Source organism: Ambystoma mexicanum, chromosome 8 (assembly GCF_040938575.1).
Source record: "Ambystoma mexicanum isolate Mex_15411 chromosome 8, UKY_AmexF1_1, whole genome shotgun sequence".
NCBI classification, from domain to species: domain Eukaryota; kingdom Metazoa; phylum Chordata; class Amphibia; order Caudata; family Ambystomatidae; genus Ambystoma; species Ambystoma mexicanum.
Window position 1 is genome coordinate 735,272,707 of NC_090929.1, and position 13,844 is coordinate 735,286,550.

The window sequence follows — 13,844 nt, forward strand, 5'->3', positions numbered from 1 at the left end:
CCTGCTCTGTGGTCCCACAAATTCTAATAGAATACGGAATCTTTAGCGGACTAAAAGTAAACTGGTCCAAATCTGTGCTGTTCCCGGTAAAAGGTGTGGACTGCATACCGGCGACAGGATCCCCATACACGGTTGAAAACACACAGTTTCGATACTTGGGCATCCTAATCACCAATAGATTAGATAACTACATAAAACAAAACCTCCACCCACTAGTTAAAAGATATGAGCAGGACGTAGCCCACTGGCATACACTACCAATGACATTGCTAGTCAGGGCGGCACTCTTCAAAATGTTGGCCCTACCCCGATTTCTATATGTCCTCCAAAATGCCCCTCTTCACATCCCCTCCGCAGAGTTTCACAGAATAGATGGCACAACACGCACACTCCTATGGGTGGGAAACGCCTGAGAATTGCCCTCAAAACCCTAAAACGCTCGGTTTGGGAGGGAGGTATAGGACTTCCAAACATACAGATCTACTATTGGGCGACACAGATGGCAACGGGGACCCGCTAACCCCTCATATAAGAGCTGAACTAGCTGCGAGGCATGGGATGTCCCCGATTGAAAGCCTTTATTGTAAACAGACCCGCTCATCAGAATGCACGATAGCATCGCACATAGCCCGGATATGGAGAGAGGTACACAAACACCTAGGCTGGGACAATAAAATTACCCCAGTCCAGCCCATTTGGAACAATGCTCACCTCCCAAACATATACAATCTTCCGAAGTGGCCAAACTGGGCTACAGCTGGGATACAGCTAATTCGGCAGATAATCGTGAATGATCGACTGATTCAATTTCCCGAGCTTGTTGCAGCACACAACCTCCCTGAGTCTGAGCATTATCACTACGGACAGTTACAGCACGCACTCACTATGCACAGAGCCCAGATGGCAGATATGCCGGAATGCACGCCCATAGAGAGGAACATAGTTATTGACAGTGTAACTAAATAAATCACATCCACCATGTACAACGCTATTTCCTCATTTGCCACGAAGGAACTCCTGTCTCTGAAGACAAAATGGGAAAGTGACATTGGCCCTATAGAACCCGAAGACTGGATTAGGACTCTAATGTTTCCTAGAGAATGTGCAATCTCTGCTCGGATCAGACTGGTTCAACTCAAGATACTTCATAGGATTTACTACCCCCGAATAGCCCTGTATAATTGGAACAGAGTGACTGACCCCAGATGCCTACGCTGCAAACAGGAGGAGGGAACCTTCTATCACATTCTCTGGCAGTGCCCACGTGTTCAACGCTTCTGACATAAATGCAGCGCGAGGCTCTCCAAAGTGTTATGTCGCTCAATCCCGACAGACCCTAAACTCTTCCTCTTGGGCATTGACAATACAGTGGAACTGTCACGCTTTGAAAAACATCTTGTCTCGACCGTCACGGGAATTGCCAAAAGGAATATTGCGCAGTTGTGGGGCTCTGAAAACACCCCGAAATATGATCACTGGGTAACTGATGTAGATACTGTCATCCTAATGGAACGCCGAGTCTATCAAGCTAGAGGCTGCCCAGGCAAAGCAGACAAGATCTGGGGAAAATGGGAACAGACATTATAACACTGTTGTACTATGATTATTGTATACCATCATGTAACCCTGTCTAACTGTATGTGCCAATGCCAACCCTTGGGACGTCCGGAACAATACCAGGACTTGCAAATGCTCGCTGTAATCACTGCCAATATGCCCTATAGCGTGTGTCCCTCTGATTGCTTACATTTCAACTTGCTCAATTATGTCCTTCCGCACTGCTCTTTCACCTGTATGCAAACCTTTACGGTTGTAGTTAGTAAATTGTTGTATTATTGCACAAAATTTAATAAAATGTGTTATCAAAAAAACAATCCTATGGACTCCAACTCCCATATCGACTCAAGTACTGAGATAAAGATGAGAAAGAAGGAGTTAGTATGGATGGAAAGATACCACTAGCCAAATGCGAAGTCTAGTTGATTCAATGAATATCAGCTCTGTTGGACATTTAATAATGGCTTGCACTTTCAATCGGGCATCCGAGAGAAAAGAAGCATAGCAGGCGAAGTGGGAAGCAGGACCACAGCGAAGGCAGGCACCAGGGAAAGTCCCGCGCAGCAGGGGCCCAATGCGTTCACGCTGCCAAGTGTCTGCATTTCTTACCGAAGTGGCAGGAGACACAGTGGAGCGTGGTAGGCACCAGGGAAGAGCCCCTAAAGAACCGACAGCAGCAACAGCAACCAACAGCAAAGCTGTTGAGGATTCAGTCATGCCGAACGATGGCTTCACCAGCAAGTGAATGCGCAGCCGGTGGATGAATGTGGGTCTGCAAAGCGGGTGACGCCATTCCTGAGCAAAGACTTTTTCTGCACCAGTGTGCCAAAGATTAGAAACGCTTCCTAACACCGGTGAGTTAGCCCAGTGGTGGTGGGCATCCCGGGGCGTAACGACAGACAGATGAACAATTGAAGGTTCATTTTTAATACTGACCGAGAAAAAGTAGAGGGACAGAATTAGCAGAAATACTCATGCATGAAAGGTCAAGATGGGGAAATTTGGAGCAAATGTTATTACAAGCCGCTAAATGTTAATGAAGAAGTTGAAAGGCAGAATTTGTACAAGTCTCCATATCTGAGAAGCCAATATGGGGAAAGCTGGAACAAGTATTGCCACATGCAAATGAACATTGAAAGATATCCTGGTAAAAGTGGCATTGAGCCTTTGGGGAAAAGATAGCACAGTATAGGCGGGGATCTATAAACCCCAGTAAAGTACATGAAAGGAAAAGACATTGTGAATTGATATGGCAGGGGGGTACACCAGGAAGTTATCCTTGAAGTTGTTCTATAAAAGACACTTGTGCCATCCGTAGAAAGATACTGTGAGAGACGCTTTTTTTTGCCATCCTTGGATTTTTTGTTGTACAAAAGATGACCCTGTTTGGAAAAGATGCTTTCACCATCCTTTCTGAAATAATCCAGGGGAAAGGAACCATCTTCCTGGATTCAAGGACGTATCCTTGGAAGAAACCTTTTTAGTTTGGATTCATCCATTTGATTTACATTTGAACACGTGTTGGTTAAACCAAGATCAGAGACACTTTTCCTCACACTTCTTAATTGTTCCATTTCTAGTGTGTGGGTCAGATATATTTTGACAAGACACTGACTGATCTTTAGTTTCCTAGGTAGGGAAACTCTCTTTAGATATGAACAGAGAGGCATTTATCCAACCTTTTTCTTTTAATAAAGATGTCTGATGTTGAAAACATGAATGCTTTGTCTGCCTTTCATTTCTGACCTCTCACACACTGCTACCACCGCTTTACTACTACTAGGTCTCTGCTGCCCCCACTCTCCATTTGCAGCCACTACTTCCCCTCCTTTTCATAACTACTACTTCACTCTCTTCTTTCATGCACAAACACTCCACTGAATCCCTCTCTCCAACCACCTCCACACTCCTCTGTTCTCCTGGTCGTCCATCCACCCGATACCCTCACCCCTACTTAACCCTCATTCAATATGGCCCAGGTTCCTCCTTCTAATTCCAGCCCTTTCTCAGGATTGGCCTTCTTTCCCTAGTCAATCACTTACCTGACTTCCAGTGGATGTGTAAAGGGTGGTCTTGGGAAGCTTCATAAGTGCTTTTAAGCCCCACCCCCTTGGAGTTGCGTTACCTGCCGCATTCAGGGGATAGAAAATACAATGTCGTATAGGGAGTTGTTGTTCCCTGCTGTTATGGTCTTCTTGTGGGCCTATTTTAAATATAGAAATCCCTTGTGGGTGCCCCCTTCTCCATACATGGGCCCCAGCTGCTGCCATGTGCCGGGGCCCTGCTCACTTCATACAAGCCATGTCGAATCTCTGCTCTCCCTCGCTGTAAAGGTCTCGCCACTGCTGCGTGTCTTGCGGTCCACAAGCAGAATCCCGTTATATGCTTGCTGCCTCGAGCAGCACCCAGCAGACCATGCTGAGCGACGGGGTGATGCTGGCCATGCCCCTACCTCATGTTGCCGTCCCGGTGGTGAGCTATGTGGCTCCCATCTGCTTCCCGATTGGTGGTCCACTGTGTCTTTGGGACCAGCCGTTCCAGCTATGGGAGGGCTGGGAGGGGGTTTGCCCGCTTTCACTCTGGCACCCTCAGTCTTGTTAGGGGCTGGGCCCCTCCCACGTCTGACCAGGCCTGAAAGCAAGCCTTGTCATACAAGTCACAGTGCTCAGGCCCGTCACCCCTCACTTTCTTGGCTCCTAGGTGAGTTGCGGGAAAAAAAATGAACCGAAGCAAAATTATTCTTTTCTTAGCGCTGTTGGTGACTAAAGCGCACTTTGAAAGCCCCAAATTCCCATGCAATCAAATTCAGCACTGATTTCAGTAAGATGTGGTAAGAATAATCACTTAAAATCATTCTACCTTTCACTCTAACTGACCAAGCACATCTTGACACGTAAATCTTCCACTGGAAAACATTTTATACAACAGAACATATAACACCCAAAGGCATGTCTGCACTAGATTTCCCTAATGTGAGGAACCAGAGGGCATCATCACTTCTTTTCCCCCTGTATCCTCCTCCTCGTGTGGCCAGGCTAAGGCCATCGCTCTTTGATCCTGACCCTGGGGGTGGATATGCGAGGGTGGATCACCTGGGTGTAGGGAACTTGGGGAGTCAGGCGAAGACATCCTTGGGTGAGACATGGTATCCCTAATTTCCTTTTCATAATGAAAGCTCTATCCCACAAACCTTTTTATAGGCTTTTGTCAGCTCTTTCCCTTACATTCCCCAAGAAACGCCAGTTTAGTACTGGGGCGCGGAAGAGACCAAATGGAGACGCACATCCTCATTTTATTAAGACACACCAACCTGCCGGTCTCATCAATATACTGTGAAGAGGAAGAGGACAGCAAGAGTAAGGCAGGACTACCATTTCACCAGTGAGCGGTCTAGGCCTTTTTTGGACCAATCAGGGTGGCAGGAACTTTAAAAGCCGGAATTGTGATGGAAATGAAGGCAGCTGTGTTTGGGTGCAGACAGACCTCTCCGGATCAGTGGTGTGGCAAGCAGAGCGGTTGAGATCTGTTAAGGGATGCAGAATCTAAGCAGTGGGAAACCAAGCTGAAGGACGGTTCAGGCCGGTGGCAGAACACGAGAGGATGACTGGCATAACTGAGCAAAGCGGTCACAAGAGTCCTGAGCTCTAGGAGGAGCATCACCAGGTGAGCAGAGCCACTGTGAGCCACTGGGTGAGCAGGTGAGATACCGCACGGGAAGGAGAGAACTTGTGGTGGCAGAGAACCTTGCAGTGAAGACGTAAGCTCCGACCGGAGAGTGTACCAAGAAGGGGAAACACTGGGTTGGCAGGTCAATGTGCAAACCAAGCAATGAACATTGATTTAAACCAAAACCAGTGTTTCTGTGAATACTGGTTCGAGTGTAAAGCAAATGGAAGTATTTTGAATACCGAACAGAGTGAAAACAAGTTTGGAGCACTTGTGAGCATTGCCCAGAGTGAAAGAAAGATTGTGAACCTACCAGATACAAAGAACTGTATTATAAAAGAAACCAGCATTGGCAAAAGCCAAGAGGATTCAAAGAACTATATATGAGGAAAATACATTGGCAAGAGCCAGGAGAAAACAAAGTGTAAAGTGCATTGTGACCAAGGAAGCCACAGTGCAGTGTCTGAAGAGTGGGACACAGGTGGATACATCAAGTAGCAATGTCAAGTTGAAGTAGTGGCCCAGTATTGATGGAAAAGCAGCATGGAAGGGGGACCGGTTGCATGACCTTTAATGGGTGGACCGTATGGTCGGACCACTGCACCTAGACTGAGTGCACCCCTGCATGAAAAAGCCACTTAAAGTACCCATAAAGAAGCTTGTGTTTTATATTACAATACTCTTGTGTGTTTTTAAGTCCAGAAACAGTACTGTCAATGTGAACTAGTGAAAAATAGCAATATCATAAGAGCTGAGAAGTGTCTCAAGGAATTGTTTTGAAAAGCTGGAAAATGTGAACTTTTGTCGAATGGTGTTTACAAGTCAAGAGCTGGAAGAAGCTCTGAACTTTTATTTTGCAAAGTATTAATTTTGATGCTGACATCCCTACACATTGTATACAGTTGGTTGTGAAGGAAAGTATAGGTTTTGGACACACACACATTTTGCTTTGGACTTCCTGACAGACTATCCTTAGTTTGTTTTCTTTTAGGTAGGGAAATCCCACCTTGTCATAGGGCAAGTTAGGCCTTACTCCATCTTGCAGTTTGAGTTAATCAAAGTTTGTAGACCAAACTTGAACCTGTTTGTGTCTGCTTCATGATGCCTTCACACTAATACACCACGCTGACGGACTATATGAGCAATTCACAATAGTCACTTGGAGCACACATTAACCGTTTCTTCAGACATCTCCCAAAATATCTAAAATGTACTCTCCACAGAGAGCCCCATCTTTTCATAGCTACATGTGCTGTAAAAAAAACAAGGCTCTCCTTACTAATAAGGTAGTCCCCTACCAAACCTCCTGCATACTTCGAAGCTCCATGAAATTGTGATAATGGCAGACAGCGTGCTATGTTGGCATATAATAATATTCTTCTATACTGGGCCAAATCACCATCCAAGTAATATTGGAGCGCATAGGCATGTCTGCAGAATGATGTACTGTGCTTTTTCCAGGGATTTCCAGAACTTAGAATGCTCGAAGAAAGAAAATGGGGGAAGGTAATATGATCTATACAAGACTTCATCATCGCCATAAAAGTTTATTACTGGAAATGATGCCACAAAAAAGTGCATAAAATAAATACATATGAAACAAAAAAGCTGACGACAACATGAAAATTCAGATAAAATGTGTTATCCTAATTTGCTTATCTTAAAGATCTCATTCTTCTGCCCCTGGCACAGACCACCTAACTTGCCACAACGTTTTGCTTTGTTAGTCGTTCGATGTGCAGAATGTTAAGTCCTAATGTTATTGCTCTTAAGTAAATAGTCGGGTATAAGGGGCTAACAAACGGGAAATGTATTTTTGATTCAGGACAAAAATAGCACTTTGGGTAGTAGTAGGAGCCCTCCCTTTCCCACTCAGCTGTATAATCAACTGGAGGAAGAATTCCCAGACGAAATATGAAGAAATATTGCATGTGTGTAGTTTCTAATCTCACGTGTTTCACATTCATGGATCCCCGCTATTGCCTGTTGCTTTGAGATCTACCAATAGGTAAGAAATGCCTGTTTCTATTGATGTGAAGGAACTGAAACTAGCACCTTAGGTCATTCTCAGGGCACATATCTATCATGCTCATTATTGGACTCTCCATTCTTTTTAATCAATTCGTAGTCCCCTTAGCCATTTTATCATACTATTGATGGTAAACCTATGGGCCTAACTTTGATTGCAGCTCTTCATTTAGTTTTGAATAGTTTGGTCCGATTTGTATGATCACATCTTTGAGGTGACTAAAAACAATTTAGACTTGCTGCACAATCTTAAGAATAAACTGGTAGTCCGTTATTTTTTTTACTACAGGGTGATAAGAGGAATTGGTGGGCGAGGCATTCAGTCAAGTAGATGACATTCTGTTGTCAACATTAATAGTCACAGGTGGGGACATTATCTTGGGGACCCAGAAGTGGTGCCTGTAATGAATACCTGTCGGAAGCCTAAGTTGTTTTAACCGAAGATGTCCAAAAGCTGAAACGTGTTTGGAAAAGATGGGCATTGAATAGTAAGAAACAAGCTATAACCTAAATTCCCAAATGAATGCTTTTGAGCAAAATAAATTTAAATGGCAGCAAAAATGTGGGTAGTAACTAAAATAAAGTTATTGCAACGTATATTGCTTCCAATAATGGGTTCAACTGAAGAAGAGGTTTTGACTGTTTCTTTGACCAATTTGGTTAAACCTGCGAAGGACAAAAAGAAATCACAAAAAAAGCCGCCTTTTGGTGGCATGAAGTTGCCTCATACGAACTCATTTCCGATCTTTCAGAAAATGTGGTTTAAAAGTAGAACTACATGACATACCCCCGTTAATGGGTTGATCCGGCCTCTCATAAGGAGGAAATAATATCTTCCAAGGTGGTGGAAGGTCAATATTGTTTGGAATTCATAATTGGTGGCATTTCGAGAATTTGATTACATAAGTCCGATTCATAATATGCCCGGTCTAAGAATAGTAAACTCAAGACATTGACTTAGTGGAGTTTCTGGACAATGCAAGAATGGCTGTCAAATTGTATATTCGTTAACAAATGATTTATAAAAGTTGTTGGCTGAATTTGAGTCTCTTTATATTTCTGGTATAGGAGTTTGTATGTGAAATGCCTGACTGTGCAATAGAAGGTGTGGGTAGTGCTGTTGGGGGAAGTGGAGGGGGCGCAAGGGCTACAGACAACTTCTAGTATTGCTGATGTTTGTTTTGATGATACTTTGAAAATGTCTTATGTACATGATTCAGGGCACTGAGTGATGCATTATCAAAGGAACAAGATTTCCTCTGCAAACACATCTGATTGGTCTTGGTTGTTGGCCACCTTGAAATCTTCTTTGTATAAGTGGTCCTGTAATGGATAGGTCCTCTCTTTAGGGACCATGCATTTAAAATAATATACTGGAATACGTGTCACCACTTATTCATTTACTAACCAAGTAGGGATTTTGAAAAGGTGACTCCCTTTTATAAAAATGTGGCAGGAGGTGTGGTTGAGAGAGACCCCCTTTTGAGACGGGTACACTACATTCCTTGAACCAGCCCAAAACCCATTTGGGGGCCTTTGGACTGCTATTAAAAATGAATCCGAGGTACTAGTGAAGTGATGACAAGTTGTGATTTTTGGACTTCTGGCGGTGAAACTTTCAGGTTTACAAACCCTAGGTGTAAAATCGGTTTTGTATTCTGAAATGGGTATTGGAACCTTTTGGCAGCTAATACAAAGCTTTGTCCTCCAATATTTTAGTTTGCTGGTGGGGTTCTAAAACTCCTTTCAATCCCCTTATCGCAGATGACTTACATTCTGTATCAATTTATCACAGAAGGATCATTTTAATAAACAGTCGTACCTAGAATCTAAGTTTGCTCTTTTGCCGAAGTAAATTACTCACTTGTAGTTTGCTAAAACAGCATTACTTTGTGGGTAGTAAATCTGTAGTTTTCTGTTTTTGACTGGTGGGAGGGTTGGGTTGGGCCTGGGGGTGGCGATTAAGGGGGGGCCTGGGCCCCATTTAAAAAAAATAATTATTGAATAATTGCTTCAGTAAAACAACGTCGGACCCCTAACATAAGCCCTCTGAACCCACGTGTATATGCTTGGATGGATTTGAGGATCCTATGGTGTCTACAAAGATTAAATGGCGACTTTAAAGTTTTCCTCCTAGAGCTACTTTGTGTCAGGCTCACTTATAATTGAGTTTTGTTTAACCAATGTGAGGAGTTATATTTAATTCCCACCCGGGCTAGTGACCACGTCATACTTTTCTGTAACTTTAAAGTTATTCTCCCAATATCTAAGCTCCCTCAAGGGCCCCATTTATTAATTTCAAATCAGGCGGGAATTGGGTTAAAATCTTACCTGCAGATTGTAATTAAGTTTAATAAACGGTTTAACTGTTTTTCGAACATATGTATTTTTTTTAAGCCCATAAGCCCATGTAACTTCACATCTAGTCTGAATAAATGTATTCATATTTTTGATTTGGATAAAACGGGGGCTAGATTTGAAATTCCATTAACTTGACCATTCAACACAAAAAATGAAGGCATATTTAGAATATTGAAGAAATATTGGTCTCTAGGGAATCTAAGAACTTCTAAAGAGTTAAAACAACAATTTAAAAACTGGATGAAGGGCTACAAAAACGATCTATGCCATAAGGATGGTGAGTTATGCTGTCATGTTTGGCACACAACCGTACAGTATTGTTTATATCGTATTTCTGTGCTGTAAGTAGATATACCATTGTGTGCATATATGTATATCAGTTTGAATAATTGTTGAGCAACATTTACACAATCAACATGTTTTCCCTTGACTCCATGTATTATTCAAAGTTGTTTATTTACATCCATTTCTCATCTCCTGCCTTGGCAGGCACATTGCAATGTAATGTTTCATTTGTATATTTGTAGGTCCTCTGTGAAACTTCGCCTGTTCTAGCCTAGCAGTGGAGAGGGGCATTTATAAGGATCCACTTAATAAATACAGTTGGAGCAAAGCTGTTTGTCATTACCTTTCTTCCTACTTTACAAGTATATTTCTGGAGTCTTATTAGCGATACTCCAAATGTACAAACGGCTTTGCATTGAAAACCTTTTATCAGCTGATGAATGGACAAGTATCCTATATAAGAAGATGGAGCTCCTTATTGTAACTGAGCTTGATGAGTCATACAAAAGCTTCAATATTGCAAACAAGCAGATTCTGGTGATAGACACCCTCAAAACACTGGTTGTGTTATTTTGACGCAGAGCTGAACATGAAGACCCATGTATGCAACACTCTGGCATCTTGTGGATATGTGATTAAACATTTAAACCAAATTAGGCCCTACGTTTCCCTCAAACAGCTCCACTCTTGCCTCACCTTTGGTGAACTCGAGGCTCGATTACTGTAATAGCCTCTTGTCAGGGACCACTAATTCTAACATACAGTCACTGCAGCTTGCCCAGAATAGTGCAGTATGTGTATTCTTTGGCCTATGCAGACAGGATCATATTACCGATTCCAGAAAGGAGCTGCATTGGCTACCTGTTATGCAAATGATCTCACATAAGATCAAATCACTTGCTTATAAATGCTGGTCATCTACTGCACCTCCCCATCCGGTGAAACAACTGTTAATTGATCCTCCAGCCCGACTTCTTGGCTCCAGCTGTAATCATGCATTTAAACGGCCTTCATTCAAGCTGAACAAATTTGGTGGCAGTAGATTTCCAGCAGTGGCTCGACGAGAATGGAATGTACTTCCACTAACAATAAGAACTATCCACTCCCTGACGAGCTTGAACAAAGCAGTAAACACACCTGTTTTGTCAAAAAATTGGTTAAGATTCAGATTTCCCTGTGCATTCTGTATTTCTGATTCTGGTTGTTCGTCTGATATGTGTGCGCCCTGAGGCCTATCGGTGTGCCTATCGGTGTGTGGCGTGTAACAAAAAATAAAATGTCTTGTGTGGCAGGTCCAGATGGTCTCCCAGGCGTAACTCTTAAAAGCCCCCCCCTGTTCACTGGGCAAATGTCCTGTTGAATTCTTTTAACCAGAGATTGTAAGACTGGTTGAGGTACCAAAATCCTGGAAAAAACATCCCGTCATTCCAATTTGTAAGAATATTCTAGGCCCATAGCTCCCCCCCTGCATTATTCTTACAATATCTGAAAAACTGGCCCATGAAAAATTGAAGGTTTAGATAAACAGCAATCGGGCTTCAGGAAGTCTATTGGGACTTACCCTAATGGTCTTGTGCTATGTATATGTGTAGAATTTAGGTGGCGTGTGACTTTTTATGGCTAGCTACTAGCTTGCAACTTGACATTTGTACCCCTGCTTGTGTTTCTCCCATCTGGTGCACTGGGCGCCTCTCCTCTTCCTAAGTGCTATGAAAGGGTAACCATGTGAAGTTGAAAGCTTTGAACCAGGCATACCCCTCAGTTTTCTGCATGCACACCATTTCTTACTTTCCAAGAGCCCGTTTTCACTTGTCTGTGGCTAATCGTCGGTGCACGTTTTGAAACCTGACTAAACGTAGTCATCCTCCATGGAATCCAAACCTGCAACATGCAGGATACACGCACATTCCTGCCTTGGGCACTCCACACAGAGCTATATTTAAAGACCAACAACATGTTGTGTAATGTTACTCTGGGGGCAATGCACTCTTGTGTACAGAAAGCTCTAATGATATACCACACTGCGGTTTTAAGTCAACCCCAAGGAATGAAGGAAATATGGCAACATTGCCTTTATCCTATCACAGCTTCCAACATCTCGCACATTGGGCACATTCTTACTGGCATAGGCCTTACTATTGGCCTAGCAAAATGACTCCAACTATGCTGCAGTTGGTATGAACAGAATGCAGTCCCACTCTTAGTCAAATTATGATGGCTTTATTTTGTTTGGATGGCTATATATTTTACTACCTTGCACACTGTTGGTCAAGAAGGGGTGCCCTGCCACGAAGCAATCCAGAGCCAGACCTGGCTCACGGGCCGAAGGTGGCATTTGGGAGGGAACAGATGAATACCCCTTTCCCATGTGTCTACTTGATCGAGAGCAGTATGCCTTTTTCTCGCACCACGCCTCTTTCCAACGATGCTCAGCCGTTTTTTTTTCTGTTCCTTACAGAGCATCGACGGACAACCTGCTGAATACGAGAGATCAAACCGCCAGCGCTATTCGAGACCGTAACATGCATAAATGACCCTCCAGGATGCTGCAAACCCAACATCCCATGGCAATCGCAAGAGTCCAGGAAGGATAGGGCAGTGCCCTGGGACATACGCGACTGTGTTAACCCACACCGGTATGCTATGACTTTGCGTCAGTCTAGAACACTAGGGACAAGGACATGAAGTGGGGGGCATTGCTAGCCCAGATTCATACCGGTAAAGGTCTTGGAAGCAAGTCAGTCCCATATAACATTGGCCTAAAGCCCGCTAGGGGCGCCATTGCATTTGTGCGGTGGGCAGGGCTTTAGTTTTGCTTTTCCCTTGCACGTACATTCCCCCCCCCCCCCCCTCCGAGGAAAAGACAGGGAAGCATTGAGCTGGGGCCAGAGGACCAATCCCTAGGAAGGAAGGGAAGAATAGGCCCAATTGGGTAGGGAGGGGTGGCCAATCAGGACAGGGGGAGGGGCACTTAAATGGTAAGCAGGGTATATGGATATTCCAGGTGGATATTCTGAGGAGGAAAAGGAGGCAGTCCAGACCAAGTGACCAGTGGGACGCAGCGATGGAGCGTCAAGGCTTTTCTTGTAATAGGTGAGGTATTGTTTTAGTGAGTATAAGCCACAGGGAGGCGCAGGTGTTTGCGACTGCCAGGGGTCCCGCAAGTCTTTCTTCCCTCTAACGGCTGGAAGCCACACCCCCTCGTGGACATTGCTGGCAGATCCTGTCTACTAGGGTGAAAGCCTGTAGGGGGTGGGGGGCAAGGGCGCAGTTGTTTGCGCCTGCCAGGGTGTTAACGGCCTGCAAGGACCACAGAACTTCAGACCAGTAGGGCTGTTATCTGAACAGAGGTGAGAGCGTGCAGAGAATGGGCATTGCTAGATGGGTGGGGGTGCTTGCTACCTTGAAGTTCCGACCCAGCCCCTGCAGCGCTGTTGGAGGAAACCAAATGGAGGTGACGGAGCCCCCCCCTTTTGCTCTGCAAGTCTGCTCTCCTTTCCAACCTGCCCGCCCACCCAGAGCCCAAAGCAATACGTAAGATTGAGATGGTATGAAGAAAAGGGGGAGGCTGTCAAGTGCACGAGGGCATTGGTGATGGCCATGCTATTGTCATTGACTTTGGCAGGACCCTGCTCTAGCTGTTGCTGCGGATAATATCTTTGCTTTGGGGGAAGCTATCAGGGAGACAACCCTTGAGAAACCCAAGGGTCCATTTTACCCCATGGATGAGGTTCATCCACGATTAAATGAGATTACCCAATGTTTGGACTCCAAGCTCATTGCTTTCAGGGGGGGTGGCACTAATTGCCCCAGCTGACCTCAATGGGGGGGCCCTTAACATCATGGCTAACCCAACAGACACAAGCTCTGCGGAAAGTTCTCAAGGCATGTTTCAAGAGGAATCTGTCCACCTCTGCAGGGAATCCAGTTTGCATGGACGCGGCTGC

The 13,844-nt window shown here is 44.4% G+C and overlaps 1 protein-coding gene across 4 annotated transcripts in view; it reads left to right on the forward strand.

The window, feature by feature from the left end:
* Positions 1 to 13,844, forward strand: part of ZFAND4 (zinc finger AN1-type containing 4) — a 445,788-nt gene that overhangs the window by 123,888 nt on the left and 308,056 nt on the right. The window contains exon 2 of one of the 4 annotated variants that reach the window (XM_069610550.1): positions 12,356 to 12,533. The exons of the other annotated variants lie outside the window; for them this stretch is intronic. The gene's annotated coding sequence lies outside the window, so the exon portion shown is untranslated. The remainder of the gene's footprint in view (positions 1 to 12,355; positions 12,534 to 13,844) is intronic. 4 annotated transcript variants of the gene reach the window in all.